The following is a 17,811-nucleotide window of genomic DNA, read 5'->3' on the forward strand; positions in this document are numbered from 1 at the left end:
ATGTATTATCACTGCCCTTGTCCTGCTGGTTATGCTTCTCTTAATGCAATCCAGGATACAGTTGGGTTTCCAGACTGTGAGTGCACATTACCAGCTCACACTGCCGGCTCACATCAACCTCCAAATCTTTCCCCTCAGAGCTGCTTTCAAGCCATTTTCCTCCCAACCTGAATCTGAGCATGGGATTGCCCCAACCCACGTGCTTGCTGAACTTCAGACCTTGTTGATCTTCATGAGGTTGGCACAGGCCCACCTCTCCAGCATGCCCAGGTCCCTCTGGATAGCGTTTCCTTCCTCTAGTGTGAACTGCACCCCTCAACTTGGTGTTGTCTGCATACCTGGTGAGGGTGCACTTGATCCCACTGTCCACGTCACCTACAAAGATGTTAAATAACACTGGTCCCAGCACCAACCCCTGAGGAGCACCCCTCATGCTGAGCAGTGCAGTTGATACATTGGAAGGAAAGGAAGCCATGCAGAGGGACCTGGAGAGGCTGGAGAAGTGCGCCCATGAAAACCTAATGAGGTTCAACAAGGCCAAGTGCAGGGTGCTGCACTTCAGCTGGGGCAACCCCAGGTATTTATGCAAACTGAGGAAAGATCTCCTTGAGAGCAGCCCTGCGGAGAAGGACTTGAGGGTCCTGGTGGATGAGAAGCCGGACATGAGCCAGCAGTGTGCACTTGCAGCTCGGAAGGCCAAACTTGTTCTGGGCTGCATTAAAAAAAGGGGTGGCCAGCAGGGAGAGGGAGGTGATTGTCCCCTTCTACTCAGCTCTTGTGAGGTCCCATCTGCAGTACTGTGTTCGGGCCTTAGGCCACCAGTACAGGAAGGATGTGGAGCTCTTGGAGCGGGTCCAGAGGAGGGCCACAAAGATGATTGGAGGGCTGGAGCCCCTCTCCTATGAGGAAAGGTTGAGGGAACCCGGCTTGTTTAGCTTGGAGAAGAAAAGGCTCTGGGGAGACCTCATTGCAGCCTTGAAGGGAGCATATAAACAGGAAGGGGAAGGGCTGCTTATGAGGATGGACAGTGAAAGGACAAGGGGGAATGGTCTTAAACTGAGACAGGGGAGGTTTGGGTTAGATATTAGGAGGAAGCTTTTCACACAGAGGGTGGTGATGCACTGGAACAAGTTGCCCAAGGAGGTTGTGGATGCCCCATCCCTGGAGGCATTCAAGGCCAGGCTGGATGTGGCTCTGGGCAGCCTGGTTTGGAGGTTGGTGCCCCTGCACATAGCATGGGGGTTGAAACTAGATGATCACCGTAGACCTTTTCAACCGAGGCCATTCTATGATTCTGTGCTTCTGTGCTTCTGTGCTTCTGTGGTTCTATGCTTCTATGTTCCTATGATTCTATGATCCTATGATCCTATGATTCTATGACATTGAGCTGACATTGACCGCAACTCTCTGCGCGTGACCATCCAGTCAATTCCTTATCCTGGACTTGTTAACCATGGAGAAAAGAAGGCTGCGGGGTGACCTCATTGTAGCCTTTCAGTACCTAAAGGGAGCCTATAAACAGGAGGGGAGTCAACTCTTTGAAAGGGTAGGTAACAGCAGAACAAGGGGAAATGGTTTTAAGTTGAAGGAGGGAAGATTTAGGTTGGACGTCAGGGGGAAGTTCTTTACAGAGAGAGTGATGAGGTGATGGAATAGGCTGCCCAGAGAGGTTGCGGATGCCCCATCCCTAGAGGTGTTCAGGGCCAGGTTGGATGGGGTCCTGGGCGACCTGGTCTAGTATTAAATGGGGAGGTTGGAGATTTGTGATCCTTGAGGTCCCTTCCAACCCAAGCCATTGTGTGTGATTCTGTGAGCTATGTGGAAGATGATAAATTGGCTTAATTGCTGGAGGCAGCTAAAACTGATGAAGGATGTATGGGTAACTCTGAATAAACAGATTATTATTTTCCCTCCATCTCTTATGAAGTAATTGGCCAAAGTTTATCATTGGTAGACGTATCAGGCATTTGAGGCAATTATTAAAAGTGTGAGACATCAAGTTTTATGGGTGCAAATGGCATGAATCATAAAGATTGTTGTGAAAATATACAAATTTTGTTTGAAACATAAGTTTCTTCAACCTAAATGACCTCCACCTGGAATGACTAAGAATAAAAGCTGTCCAGGAGTTTATTGGCAGATAGATTTTTCTGAATTACTGCTTCAGAGTGGGTATAGCTTCTTAATGGCACTAGAACATATTTTTCAGGATGACCAGAAGACTTCCTTTCTCTCACCATCAGAACTTGCAAAGTAGCACTGTTTTTATTAGAAGAAATATGCAGGTTTACGGTACCTTCAGGGATATCCTTAGACAGAGGTCCACTTATTTCATTGCAGAAATAAGTCAAAATGTAGCTGAAGTTATTGGGCTGAAATGGAAACAGTATACTCTGTGGAGACATCAGTCTAGTGGAAAGGCAGAAAGGATGAATTGGAGTTTTTAAAAAAACAATATATGTCAAGAATCACAAAGCCAGATGCTGTACTACTCATCTTTCTAATAATTAGGATAAGACCCACTTCCGAAGAAAAGATTAATCTTTATGAGACTCCATGCAGGAGTTCCTGTCAGTCTACAGAAGGAGGAGCACCTCCTTGGGGAACAAAAGTTTGAAGAATACGTTATATCTTTGTGAAAAGCTTTGCCATCCCTCTGCAGGTATGTTGCTGTATGCACTTCTGCCTGGTATACCCGCACACAGGGTGGATCTGAGGACATGATCAGATTAAATGTTGAAAGAGAAGTGGGGAGGACCCTTCTAGCAGTTACGCTTGAGAAAATAGTCCCTTGGATTCATTACAGCAGAATCAAATGGCTGTAACATGGGCTGAAATGAGCCACTCTCCATCATATTGGAGCAAACATAGCTGTCAAGTTGTTGAGTCAACTGCTTGTGCTGGAGCATGTCCTTACCTTTGGTACCAAACCATATTCCACACATGTAGAGTATTTTGTTGTTGTTATTAATCACGGGCACCAAAATATCATTATGAAAATTTAAGCACATAAACAATATATTATCAACATACTGCTCTGATGACCAAGAAGACCAATGAGTTCATTGAAAAGAGCATGGCCAGAAGGTCCAGGGAGGTGATCTTCCCCCTCTGCTCTGCTCTGGTCAGGCCTCACCTGGAGTACTCTATCCAGATCTGGGCTTCCCAGTACAAAAAATGCAGGGATCTCCTGGAGATAGTCCAGCAGAGGACCACAAGTGACCTGGAGAGTCTCCCCTTATGAGGAAAGGCTAGGTAACCTGAATCTTTTCAGCCTTGAGAAAAGAAGACTGAGAGGGCATCTTATTAATGTCTATAAATATCTTAAGTGTGGGAGTCAAAGGGACATGGCCAACCTCTTTTCAGCAGTCCGTGGGGACAGAACAAGGGGAAATGGCCATAAAGTTGAGCATAGGAAGTTCCGAACCAATAAGCGAAAGAACTTCTTCACCATGAGGGTTACAGAGTACTGGAACATGTTGCCCAGAGGAGCTCTGGATTCTCCTTCTCTGGTGATAATCAAGATCTGCCTGGACACCTATCTGAGTAGCCTGCTGTAGGGAGCCTGCTTTGGCAGGGGGGTGGACTCAATGATCTCTAGAGGTCCCTTCCAACCCCTATGATTCTGTGATATTTTGACAAACAAATTGAATTTTTTCCCTCCTCAAGCAAGGGGCGCTGCTCAAAATCATAACAAGAAAATCTCATATTTTGATATTATTAATGATTGATGACTAATTGCCTACACAGAAATTACTTCAAAAGGTTCTAATCTATTTTTTCCAGGAAATTCAGGTAATGTCAGCATGACAACACATCAAATTTGCCATTGGACTCTTTGCAGTTTGAATCTCAGTACCACTAAGTTAGCTGATCTCATGTTGGAGATACATTACTACATCTCCTTCCACCATTAAAAACTGAGGAAGTTATGTACCAGCACATCAGCCAAAGAAAATGTCCTTTTTTAAATTTTCTCACAACCAGGGAGAGAGCCAAAGGTAATGTGTTTGAATGTTGTCTTTAGGCATGACAGTTCATTTGTGAGGACACGGGCACCTCACTGGCTTGAAATCTGCTGCAGTTTGACATTTCCTTTATTATTTTTTTCAAAAGGCAATATGTAGGCCATAAGATGGATGGGACAGAAAAACACCACATCAAATACAGATGCATTTTGCATATACTATGATGAATACTTCTTCCCGTTTGAAAAGAACATCATGAAGAAAAATGAAATTTAAGTTCCCATTGTGTGATTTATTTCCACTGCACTGAATATGAATCTTGTTGTACATCTCAATGAATTCAACTTGAAAAAGAAAAGAATTACATTTGCCATGGTGCTTGAAAATTGTTTGTATTTCTTTCTATTACATAAAATGTATACACAATATTCAGTATTCCCAGAAATACCCCTTCTCTTACAACTGCCACACGCTTTCTCCCCAAAAAGCCTCCATGACAATGCCAAATGGGACACTTGCAGCCAAGAAGAGGACACCTTCTCTCAGAAAGACCACTTTTCTCCCCAAGAGAGGAGATTTTCTCCCAATTGGATGACATTTGCTGTAAGAAAGACCTGTTTTCTTCCCTCAAGAGGACATTGTCTTTCCCACTGAGGACATTTTCTCCCAGAAGTGCCGCTACTCTTTGAAACACCTCCATTTCCTCCCAAATCTACTCCATGACACACCTCAGGATGACACTTACTCCCCGATTTGGGGCATTTTCTCCCAGAAATACCACTTCTCTCCCAAAGGGATGGCCTTTTCCCTCTCTAGCATCTGTTTCCTCACCAATACCTGGCATTTGCTCCCAGAAACACCAGCTTTCTCACAGATACATCACCTTCCCCCCCCCACATCAGACCTCTTCTCCCAGAAATACCAGGACTCTGCTGAATATTTCCCATTTCCTCTGGAACATACAGCATTACACTCCGCAAGAGGACAGTTTCTTTCAGAAACGTGGCATTTTATCACAGATACACCATTTTTATGCCCAGTAGAGCTCCTTTTCTCCCAGAAATAGCACTGCTCTTAGGAAGAGCTCCCATTTTCTAACCAAAATGCTGCTTTACACTCCTCAAGATCACACTTACCCCCATCAAGATGGCAGTGTCACAGAAATACCAGCTTCTGCCCCCAAAATGGGACTTTGGCTCTCCAAAACAAGACATTTTCTCCCAGAAATACCAGGACTCTTAGAAATACCTCACGTTTCATCTCAAGAATACTGCTTTCCACTCCTCAAGATCACACTGACTCCCATCACAATGGCCTTTTCTCCCACGTACACCAGCTTTCTCCCAAATACACGACATTTTCTCCCACATACACCCGTTTTCTCCCAAAGATGGGACATATTCTCCCAGAAATGCCAGCTTATTCTTTAAAAAACGGCCTTTTTTCCCCAAAATACCAGCTTTCTCACAAACACCTGTCATTTTCCAACCAAGTCTGCTACTATCTCCCAGAAACAGCCGGTTTCCGAGAAATACCTGACGTTTGCTCTCCCAAATACTACTTGACACTCCTCCAGAGGACATTGTCTCCCCCTTGATGGGGGTAAGTGTGATCTTGAGGAGTGTAAAGCAGCATTTTGGTTAGAAAATGGGAGCTCTTCCTAAGAGCAGTGCTATTTCTGGGAGAAAAGGAGCTCTACTGGGCATAAAAATGGTGTATCTGTGATAAAATGCCACGTTTCTGAAAGAAAGTGTCCTCTTGCGGAGTGTAATGCTGTATGTTCCGGAGGAAATGGGAAATATTCAGCAGAGTCCTGGTATTTCTGGGAGAAGAGGTCTGATGTGGGGGGGGGAAGGTGATGTATCTGTGAGAAAGCTGGTGTTTCTGGGAGAAAATGCCAGGTATTGGTGAGGAAACAGATGCTAGAGAGGGAAAAGGCCATCCCTTTGGGAGAGAAGTGGTATTTCTGGGAGAAAATGCCCCAAATCGGGGAGTAAGTGTCATCCTGAGGCGTGTCATGGAGTAGATTTGGGAGGAAATGGAGGTGTTTCAAAGAGTAGCGGCACTTCTGGGAGAAAATGTCCTCAGTGGGAAAGACAATGTCCTCTTGAGGGAAGAAAACAGGTCTTTCTTACAGCAAATGTCATCCAATTGGGAGAAAATCTCCTCTCTTGGGGAGAAAAGTGGTCTTTCTGAGAGAAGGTGTCCTCTTCTTGGCTGCAAGTGTCCCATTTGGCATTGTCATGGAGGCTTTTTGGGGAGAAAGCGTGTGGCAGTTGTAAGAGAAGGGGTATTTCTGGGAGCAAATCTCCTCTTTTTGGAAGAGAAGGTGAAATTTCCAAGGGAAAAGTGGCATTTCTGGGAGGAAATGACATAGCTGGGGGAGAAAAGTGGGAACCGGTGGGAAAGAAGATCTTGTACTGGAGAGCAACGGTGGTCTTTTTGGTGTGCCAAGTGGTCTCTTGGGGAGACAACGTGGTAAACAGGGGAGACAATGTCCTCTGGAGGAGTGTCAAGTAGTATTTGGGAGAGCAAACGTCAGGTATTTCTCGGAAACCGGCTGTTTCTGGGAGATAGTAGCAGACTTGGTTGGAAAATGACAGGTGTTTGTGAGAAAGCTGGTATTTTGGGGAAAAAAAGGCCGTTTTTTAAAGAATAAGCTGGCATTTCTGGGAGAATATGTCCCATCTTTGGGAGAAAACGGGTGTATGTGGGAGAAAATGTCGTGTATTTGGGAGAAAGCTGGCGTATGTGGGAGAAAAGGCCATTGTGATGGGAGTCAGTGTGATCTTGAGGAGTGGAAAGCAGTATTCTTGAGATGAAACGTGAGGTATTTCTAAGAGTCCTGGTATTTCTGGGAGAAAATGTCTTGTTTTGGAGAGCCAAAGTCCCATTTTGGGGGCAGAAGCTGGTATTTCTGTGACACTGCCATCTTGATGGGGGTAAGTGTGATCTTGAGGAGTGTAAAGCAGCATTTTGGTTAGAAAATGGGAGCTCTTCCTAAGAGCAGTGCTATTTCTGGGAGAAAAGGAGCTCTACTGGGCATAAAAATGGTGTATCTGTGATAAAATGCCACGTTTCTGAAAGAAACTGTCCTCTTGCGGAGTGTAATGCTGTATGTTCCGGAGGAAATGGGAAATATTCAGCAGAGTCCTGGTATTTCTGGGAGAAGAGGTCTGATGTGGGGGGGGAAGGTGATGTATCTGTGAGAAAGCTGGTGTTTCTGGGAGCAAATGCCAGGTATTGGTGAGGAAACAGATGCTAGAGAAGGAAAAGGCCATCCCTTTGGGAGAGAAGTGGTATTTCTGGGAGAAAATGCCCCAAATCGGGGAGTAAGTGTCATCCTGAGGCGTGTCATGGAGTAGATTTGGGAGGAAATGGAGGTGTTTCAAAGAGTAGCGGCACTTCTGGGAGAAAATGTCCTCAGTGGGAAAGACAACGTCCTCTTGAGGGAAGAAAACAGGTCTTTCTTACAGCAAATTTCATCCAATTGGGAGAAAATCTCCTCTCTTGGGGAGAAAAGTGGTCTTTCTGAGAGAAGGTGTCCTCTTCTTGGCTGCAAGTGTCCCATTTGGCATTGTCATGGAGGCTTTTTGGGGAGAAAGCGTGTGGCAGTTGTAAGAGAAGGGGTATTTCTGGGAGCAAATCTCCTCTTTTTGGAAGAGAAGGTGAAATTTCCAAGGGAAAAGTGGCATTTCTGGGAGGAAAGGACATAGCTGGGGGAGAAAAGTGGGAACCGGTGGGAAAGAAGATCTTGTACTGGAGAGCAACGGTGGTCTTTTCGGTGTGCCAAGCGGTCTCTTGGGGAGACAACGTGGTAAACAGGGGAGACAATGTCCTCTGGAGGAGTGTCAAGTAGTATTTGGGAGAGCAAACGTCAGGTATTTCTCGGAAACCGGCTGTTTCTGGGAGATAGTAGCAGACTTGGTTGGAAAATGACAGGTGTTTGTGAGAAAGCTGGTATTTTGGGGAAAAAAAGGCCGTTTTTTAAAGAATAAGCTGGCATTTCTGGGAGAATATGTCCCATCTTTGGGAGAAAACGGGTGTATGTGGGAGAAAATGTCGTGTATTTGGGAGAAAGCTGGCGTATGTGGGAGAAAAGGCCATTGTGATGGGAGTCAGTGTGATCTTGAGGAGTGGAAAGCAGTATTCTTGAGATGAAACGTGAGGTATTTCTAAGAGTCCTGGTATTTCTGGGAGAAAATGTCTTGTTTTGGAGAGCCAAAGTCCCATTTTGGGGGCAGAAGCTGGTATTTCTGTGACACTGCCATCTTGACGGGGGTAAGTGTGATCTTGAGGAGTGTAAAGCAGCATTTTGGTTAGAAAATGGGAGCTCTTCCTAAGAGCAGTGCTATTTCTGGGAGAAAAGGAGCTCTACTGGGCATAAAAATGGTGTATCTGTGATAAAATGCCACGTTTCTGAAAGAAACTGTCCTCTTGCGGAGTGTAATGCTGTATGTTCCGGAGGAAATGGGAAATATTCAGCAGAGTCCTGGTATTTCTGGGAGAAGAGGTCTGATGTGGGGGGGGGAAGGTGATGTATCTGTGAGAAAGCTGGTGTTTCTGGGAGAAAATGCCAGGTATTGGTGAGGAAACAGATGCTAGAGAGGGAAAAGGCCATCCCTTTGGGAGAGAAGTGGTATTTCTGGGAGAAAATGCCCCAAATCGGGGAGTAAGTGTCATCCTGAGGCGTGTCATGGAGTAGATTTGGGAGGAAATGGAGGTGTTTCAAAGAGTAGCGGCACTTCTGGGAGAAAATGTCCTCAGTGGGAAAGACAATGTCCTCTTGAGGGAAGAAAACAGGTCTTTCTTACAGCAAATGTCATCCAATTGGGAGAAAATCTCCTCTCTTGGGGAGAAAAGTGGTCTTTCTGAGAGAAGGTGTCCTCTTCTTGGCTGCAAGTGTCCCATTTGGCATTGTCATGGAGGCTTTTTGGGGAGAAAGCGTGTGGCAGTTGTAAGAGAAGGGGTATTTCTGGGAGCAAATCTCCTCTTTTTGGAAGAGAAGGTGAAATTTCCAAGGGAAAAGTGGCATTTCTGGGAGGAAATGACATAGCTGGGGGAGAAAAGTGGGAACCGGTGGGAAAGAAGATCTTGTACTGGAGAGCAACGGTGGTCTTTTTGGTGTGCCAAGCGGTCTCTTGGGGAGACAACGTGGTAAACAGGGGAGACAATGTCCTCTGGAGGAGTGTCAAGTAGTATTTGGGAGAGCAAACGTCAGGTATTTCTCGGAAACCGGCTGTTTCTGGGAGATAGTAGCAGACTTGGTTGGAAAATGACAGGTGTTTGTGAGAAAGCTGGTATTTTGGGGAAAAAAAGGCCGTTTTTTAAAGAATAAGCTGGCATTTCTGGGAGAATATGTCCCATCTTTGGGAGAAAACGGGTGTATGTGGGAGAAAATGTCGTGTATTTGGGAGAAAGCTGGCGTATGTGGGAGAAAAGGCCATTGTGATGGGAGTCAGTGTGATCTTGAGGAGTGGAAAGCAGTATTCTTGAGATGAAACGTGAGGTATTTCTAAGAGTCCTGGTATTTCTGGGAGAAAATGTCTTGTTTTGGAGAGCCAAAGTCCCATTTTGGGGGCAGAAGCTGGTATTTCTGTGACACTGCCATCTTGATGGGGGTAAGTGTGATCTTGAGGAGTGTAAAGCAGCATTTTGGTTAGAAAATGGGAGCTCTTCCTAAGAGCAGTGCTATTTCTGGGAGAAAAGGAGCTCTACTGGGCATAAAAATGGTGTATCTGTGATAAAATGCCACGTTTCTGAAAGAAAGTGTCCTCTTGCGGAGTGTAATGCTGTATGTTCCGGAGGAAATGGGAAATATTCAGCAGAGTCCTGGTATTTCTGGGAGAAGAGGTCTGATGTGGGGGGGGGAAGGTGATGTATCTGTGAGAAAGCTGGTGTTTCTGGGAGAAAATGCCAGGTATTGGTGAGGAAACAGATGCTAGAGAGGGAAAAGGCCATCCCTTTGGGAGAGAAGTGGTATTTCTGGGAGAAAATGCCCCAAATCGGGGAGTAAGTGTCATCCTGAGGCGTGTCATGGAGTAGATTTGGGAGGAAATGGAGGTGTTTCAAAGAGTAGCGGCACTCCTGGGAGAAAATGTCCTCAGTGGGAAAGACAATGTCCTCTTGAGGGAAGAAAACAGGTCTTTCTTACAGCAAATGTCATCCAATTGGGAGAAAATCTCCTCTCTTGGGGAGAAAAGTGGTCTTTCTGAGAGAAGGTGTCCTCTTCTTGGCTGCAAGTGTCCCATTTGGCATTGTCATGGAGGCTTTTTGGGGAGAAAGCGTGTGGCAGTTGTAAGAGAAGGGGTATTTCTGGGAGCAAATCTCCTCTTTTTGGAAGAGAAGGTGAAATTTCCAAGGGAAAAGTGGCATTTCTGGGAGGAAATGACATAGCTGGGGGAGAAAAGTGGGAACCGGTGGGAAAGAAGATCTTGTACTGGAGAGCAACGGTGGTCTTTTTGGTGTGCCAAGCGGTCTCTTGGGGAGACAACGTGGTAAACAGGGGAGACAATGTCCTCTGGAGGAGTGTCAAGTAGTATTTGGGAGAGCAAACGTCAGGTATTTCTCGGAAACCGGCTGTTTCTGGGAGATAGTAGCAGACTTGGTTGGAAAATGACAGGTGTTTGTGAGAAAGCTGGTATTTTGGGGAAAAAAAGGCCGTTTTTTAAAGAATAAGCTGGCATTTCTGGGAGAATATGTCCCATCTTTGGGAGAAAACGGGTGTATGTGGGAGAAAATGTCGTGTATTTGGGAGAAAGCTGGCGTATGTGGGAGAAAAGGCCATTGTGATGGGAGTCAGTGTGATCTTGAGGAGTGGAAAGCAGTATTCTTGAGATGAAACGTGAGGTATTTCTAAGAGTCCTGGTATTTCTGGGAGAAAATGTCTTGTTTTGGAGAGCCAAAGTCCCATTTTGGGGGCAGAAGCTGGTATTTCTGTGACACTGCCATCTTGATGGGGGTAAGTGTGATCTTGAGGAGTGTAAAGCAGCATTTTGGTTAGAAAATGGGAGCTCTTCCTAAGAGCAGTGCTATTTCTGGGAGAAAAGGAGCTCTACTGGGCATAAAAATGGTGTATCTGTGATAAAATGCCACGTTTCTGAAAGAAAGTGTCCTCTTGCGGAGTGTAATGCTGTATGTTCCGGAGGAAATGGGAAATATTCAGCAGAGTCCTGGTATTTCTGGGAGAAGAGGTCTGATGTGGGGGGGGGAAGGTGATGTATCTGTGAGAAAGCTGGTGTTTCTGGGAGAAAATGCCAGGTATTGGTGAGGAAACAGATGCTAGAGAGGGAAAAGGCCATCCCTTTGGGAGAGAAGTGGTATTTCTGGGAGAAAATGCCCCAAATCGGGGAGTAAGTGTCATCCTGAGGCGTGTCATGGAGTAGATTTGGGAGGAAATGGAGGTGTTTCAAAGAGTAGCGGCACTTCTGGGAGAAAATGTCCTCAGTGGGAAAGACAACGTCCTCTTGAGGGAAGAAAACAGGTCTTTCTTACAGCAAATGTCATCCAATTGGGAGAAAATCTCCTCTCTTGGGGAGAAAAGTGGTCTTTCTGAGAGAAGGTGTCCTCTTCTTGGCTGCAAGTGTCCCATTTGGCATTGTCATGGAGGCTTTTTGGGGAGAAAGCGTGTGGCAGTTGTAAGAGAAGGGGTATTTCTGGGAGCAAATCTCCTCTTTTTGGAAGAGAAGGTGAAATTTCCAAGGGAAAAGTGGCATTTCTGGGAGGAAATGACATAGCTGGGGGAGAAAAGTGGGAACCGGTGGGAAAGAAGATCTTGTACTGGAGAGCAACGGTGGTCTTTTCGGTGTGCCAAGCGGTCTCTTGGGGAGACAACGTGGTAAACAGGGGAGACAATGTCCTCTGGAGGAGTGTCAAGTAGTATTTGGGAGAGCAAACGTCAGGTATTTCTCGGAAACCGGCTGTTTCTGGGAGATAGTAGCAGACTTGGTTGGAAAATGACAGGTGTTTGTGAGAAAGCTGGTATTTTGGGGAAAAAAAGGCCGTTTTTTAAAGAATAAGCTGGCATTTCTGGGAGAATATGTCCCATCTTTGGGAGAAAACGGGTGTATGTGGGAGAAAATGTCGTGTATTTGGGAGAAAGCTGGCGTATGTGGGAGAAAAGGCCATTGTGATGGGAGTCAGTGTGATCTTGAGGAGTGGAAAGCAGTATTCTTGAGATGAAACGTGAGGTATTTCTAAGAGTCCTGGTATTTCTGGGAGAAAATGTCTTGTTTTGGAGAGCCAAAGTCCCATTTTGGGGGCAGAAGCTGGTATTTCTGTGACACTGCCATCTTGATGGGGGTAAGTGTGATCTTGAGGAGTGTAAAGCAGCATTTTGGTTAGAGAATGGGAGCTCTTCCTAAGAGCAGTGCTATTTCTGGGAGAAAAGGAGCTCTACTGGGCATAAAAATGGTGTATCTGTGATAAAATGCCACGTTTCTGAAAGAAAGTGTCCTCTTGCGGAGTGTAATGCTGTATGTTCCGGAGGAAATGGGAAATATTCAGCAGAGTCCTGGTATTTCTGGGAGAAGAGGTCTGATGTGGGGGGGGGAAGGTGATGTATCTGTGAGAAAGCTGGTGTTTCTGGGAGAAAATGCCAGGTATTGGTGAGGAAACAGATGCTAGAGAGGGAAAAGGCCATCCCTTTGGGAGAGAAGTGGTATTTCTGGGAGAAAATGCCCCAAATCGGGGAGTAAGTGTCATCCTGAGGCGTGTCATGGAGTAGATTTGGGAGGAAATGGAGGTGTTTCAAAGAGTAGCGGCACTTCTGGGAGAAAATGTCCTCAGTGGGAAAGACAATGTCCTCTTGAGGGAAGAAAACAGGTCTTTCTTACAGCAAATGTCATCCAATTGGGAGAAAATCTCCTCTCTTGGGGAGAAAAGTGGTCTTTCTGAGAGAAGGTGTCCTCTTCTTGGCTGCAAGTGTCCCATTTGGCATTGTCATGGAGGCTTTTTGGGGAGAAAGCGTGTGGCAGTTGTAAGAGAAGGGGTATTTCTGGGAGCAAATCTCCTCTTTTTGGAAGAGAAGGTGAAATTTCCAAGGGAAAAGTGGCATTTCTGGGAGGAAATGACATAGCTGGGGGAGAAAAGTGGGAACCGGTGGGAAAGAAGATCTTGTACTGGAGAGCAACGGTGGTCTTTTTGGTGTGCCAAGCGGTCTCTTGGGGAGACAACGTGGTAAACAGGGGAGACAATGTCCTCTGGAGGAGTGTCAAGTAGTATTTGGGAGAGCAAACGTCAGGTATTTCTCGGAAACCGGCTGTTTCTGGGAGATAGTAGCAGACTTGGTTGGAAAATGACAGGTGTTTGTGAGAAAGCTGGTATTTTGGGGAAAAAAAGGCCGTTTTTTAAAGAATAAGCTGGCATTTCTGGGAGAATATGTCCCATCTTTGGGAGAAAACGGGTGTATGTGGGAGAAAATGTCGTGTATTTGGGAGAAAGCTGGCGTATGTGGGAGAAAAGGCCATTGTGATGGGAGTCAGTGTGATCTTGAGGAGTGGAAAGCAGTATTCTTGAGATGAAACGTGAGGTATTTCTAAGAGTCCTGGTATTTCTGGGAGAAAATGTCTTGTTTTGGAGAGCCAAAGTCCCATTTTGGGGGCAGAAGCTGGTATTTCTGTGACACTGCCATCTTGATGGGGGTAAGTGTGATCTTGAGGAGTGTAAAGCAGCATTTTGGTTAGAAAATGGGAGCTCTTCCTAAGAGCAGTGCTATTTCTGGGAGAAAAGGAGCTCTACTGGGCATAAAAATGGTGTATCTGTGATAAAATGCCACGTTTCTGAAAGAAAGTGTCCTCTTGCGGAGTGTAATGCTGTATGTTCCGGAGGAAATGGGAAATATTCAGCAGAGTCCTGGTATTTCTGGGAGAAGAGGTCTGATGTGGGGGGGGGAAGGTGATGTATCTGTGAGAAAGCTGGTGTTTCTGGGAGAAAATGCCAGGTATTGGTGAGGAAACAGATGCTAGAGAGGGAAAAGGCCATCCCTTTGGGAGAGAAGTGGTATTTCTGGGAGAAAATGCCCCAAATCGGGGAGTAAGTGTCATCCTGAGGCGTGTCATGGAGTAGATTTGGGAGGAAATGGAGGTGTTTCAAAGAGTAGCGGCACTTCTGGGAGAAAATGTCCTCAGTGGGAAAGACAATGTCCTCTTGAGGGAAGAAAACAGGTCTTTCTTACAGCAAATGTCATCCAATTGGGAGAAAATCTCCTCTCTTGGGGAGAAAAGTGGTCTTTCTGAGAGAAGGTGTCCTCTTCTTGGCTGCAAGTGTCCCATTTGGCATTGTCATGGAGGCTTTTTGGGGAGAAAGCGTGTGGCAGTTGTAAGAGAAGGGGTATTTCTGGGAGCAAATCTCCTCTTTTTGGAAGAGAAGGTGAAATTTCCAAGGGAAAAGTGGCATTTCTGGGAGGAAATGACATAGCTGGGGGAGAAAAGTGGGAACCGGTGGGAAAGAAGATCTTGTACTGGAGAGCAACGGTGGTCTTTTTGGTGTGCCAAGCGGTCTCTTGGGGAGACAACGTGGTAAACAGGGGAGACAATGTCCTCTGGAGGAGTGTCAAGTAGTATTTGGGAGAGCAAACGTCAGGTATTTCTCGGAAACCGGCTGTTTCTGGGAGATAGTAGCAGACTTGGTTGGAAAATGACAGGTGTTTGTGAGAAAGCTGGTATTTTGGGGAAAAAAAGGCCGTTTTTTAAAGAATAAGCTGGCATTTCTGGGAGAATATGTCCCATCTTTGGGAGAAAACGGGTGTATGTGGGAGAAAATGTCGTGTATTTGGGAGAAAGCTGGCGTATGTGGGAGAAAAGGCCATTGTGATGGGAGTCAGTGTGATCTTGAGGAGTGGAAAGCAGTATTCTTGAGATGAAACGTGAGGTATTTCTAAGAGTCCTGGTATTTCTGGGAGAAAATGTCTTGTTTTGGAGAGCCAAAGTCCCATTTTGGGGGCAGAAGCTGGTATTTCTGTGACACTGCCATCTTGATGGGGGTAAGTGTGATCTTGAGGAGTGTAAAGCAGCATTTTGGTTAGAAAATGGGAGCTCTTCCTAAGAGCAGTGCTATTTCTGGGAGAAAAGGAGCTCTACTGGGCATAAAAATGGTGTATCTGTGATAAAATGCCACGTTTCTGAAAGAAAGTGTCCTCTTGCGGAGTGTAATGCTGTATGTTCCGGAGGAAATGGGAAATATTCAGCAGAGTCCTGGTATTTCTGGGAGAAGAGGTCTGATGTGGGGGGGGGAAGGTGATGTATCTGTGAGAAAGCTGGTGTTTCTGGGAGAAAATGCCAGGTATTGGTGAGGAAACAGATGCTAGAGAGGGAAAAGGCCATCCCTTTGGGAGAGAAGTGGTATTTCTGGGAGAAAATGCCCCAAATCGGGGAGTAAGTGTCATCCTGAGGCGTGTCATGGAGTAGATTTGGGAGGAAATGGAGGTGTTTCAAAGAGTAGCGGCACTTCTGGGAGAAAATGTCCTCAGTGGGAAAGACAATGTCCTCTTGAGGGAAGAAAACAGGTCTTTCTTACAGCAAATGTCATCCAATTGGGAGAAAATCTCCTCTCTTGGGGAGAAAAGTGGTCTTTCTGAGAGAAGGTGTCCTCTTCTTGGCTGCAAGTGTCCCATTTGGCATTGTCATGGAGGCTTTTTGGGGAGAAAGCGTGTGGCAGTTGTAAGAGAAGGGGTATTTCTGGGAGCAAATCTCCTCTTTTTGGAAGAGAAGGTGAAATTTCCAAGGGAAAAGTGGCATTTCTGGGAGGAAATGACATAGCTGGGGGAGAAAAGTGGGAACCGGTGGGAAAGAAGATCTTGTACTGGAGAGCAACGGTGGTCTTTTTGGTGTGCCAAGCGGTCTCTTGGGGAGACAACGTGGTAAACAGGGGAGACAATGTCCTCTGGAGGAGTGTCAAGTAGTATTTGGGAGAGCAAACGTCAGGTATTTCTCGGAAACCGGCTGTTTCTGGGAGATAGTAGCAGACTTGGTTGGAAAATGACAGGTGTTTGTGAGAAAGCTGGTATTTTGGGGAAAAAAAGGCCGTTTTTTAAAGAATAAGCTGGCATTTCTGGGAGAATATGTCCCATCTTTGGGAGAAAACGGGTGTATGTGGGAGAAAATGTCGTGTATTTGGGAGAAAGCTGGTGTATGTGGGAGAAAAGGCCATTGTGATGGGAGTCAGTGTGATCTTGAGGAGTGGAAAGCAGTATTCTTGAGATGAAACGTGAGGTATTTCTAAGAGTCCTGGTATTTCTGGGAGAAAATGTCTTGTTTTGGAGAGCCAAAGTCCCATTTTGGGGGCAGAAGCTGGTATTTCTGTGACACTGCCATCTTGATGGGGGTAAGTGTGATCTTGAGGAGTGTAAAGCAGCATTTTGGTTAGAAAATGGGAGCTCTTCCTAAGAGCAGTGCTATTTCTGGGAGAAAAGGAGCTCTACTGGGCATAAAAATGGTGTATCTGTGATAAAATGCCACGTTTCTGAAAGAAAGTGTCCTCTTGCGGAGTGTAATGCTGTATGTTCCGGAGGAAATGGGAAATATTCAGCAGAGTCCTGGTATTTCTGGGAGAAGAGGTCTGATGTGGGGGGGGGAAGGTGATGTATCTGTGAGAAAGCTGGTGTTTCTGGGAGAAAATGCCAGGTATTGGTGAGGAAACAGATGCTAGAGAGGGAAAAGGCCATCCCTTTGGGAGAGAAGTGGTATTTCTGGGAGAAAATGCCCCAAATCGGGGAGTAAGTGTCATCCTGAGGCGTGTCATGGAGTAGATTTGGGAGGAAATGGAGGTGTTTCAAAGAGTAGCGGCACTTCTGGGAGAAAATGTCCTCAGTGGGAAAGACAACGTCCTCTTGAGGGAAGAAAACAGGTCTTTCTTACAGCAAATGTCATCCAATTGGGAGAAAATCTCCTCTCTTGGGGAGAAAAGTGGTCTTTCTGAGAGAAGGTGTCCTCTTCTTGGCTGCAAGTGTCCCATTTGGCATTGTCATGGAGGCTTTTTGGGGAGAAAGCGTGTGGCAGTTGTAAGAGAAGGGGTATTTCTGGGAGCAAATCTCCTCTTTTTGGAAGAGAAGGTGAAATTTCCAAGGGAAAAGTGGCATTTCTGGGAGGAAATGACATAGCTGGGGGAGAAAAGTGGGAACCGGTGGGAAAGAAGATCTTGTACTGGAGAGCAACGGTGGTCTTTTTGGTGTGCCAAGCGGTCTCTTGGGGAGACAACGTGGTAAACAGGGGAGACAATGTCCTCTGGAGGAGTGTCAAGTAGTATTTGGGAGAGCAAACGTCAGGTATTTCTCGGAAACCGGCTGTTTCTGGGAGATAGTAGCAGACTTGGTTGGAAAATGACAGGTGTTTGTGAGAAAGCTGGTATTTTGGGGAAAAAAAGGCCGTTTTTTAAAGAATAAGCTGGCATTTCTGGGAGAATATGTCCCATCTTTGGGAGAAAACGGGTGTATGTGGGAGAAAATGTCGTGTATTTGGGAGAAAGCTGGTGTATGTGGGAGAAAAGGCCATTGTGATGGGAGTCAGTGTGATCTTGAGGAGTGGAAAGCAGTATTCTTGAGATGAAACGTGAGGTATTTCTAAGAGTCCTGGTATTTCTGGGAGAAAATGTCTTGTTTTGGAGAGCCAAAGTCCCATTTTGGGGGCAGAAGCTGGTATTTCTGTGACACTGCCATCTTGATGGGGGTAAGTGTGATCTTGAGGAGTGTAAAGCAGCATTTTGGTTAGAAAATGGGAGCTCTTCCTAAGAGCAGTGCTATTTCTGGGAGAAAAGGAGCTCTACTGGGCATAAAAATGGTGTATCTGTGATAAAATGCCACGTTTCTGAAAGAAACTGTCCTCTTGCGGAGTGTAATGCTGTATGTTCC

The sequence above is a fragment of the Phasianus colchicus genome, chromosome Z, assembly GCF_987193195.1.
Source record: "Phasianus colchicus chromosome Z, bPhaCol1.hap1.1, whole genome shotgun sequence".
Classification (NCBI taxonomy): domain Eukaryota; kingdom Metazoa; phylum Chordata; class Aves; order Galliformes; family Phasianidae; genus Phasianus; species Phasianus colchicus.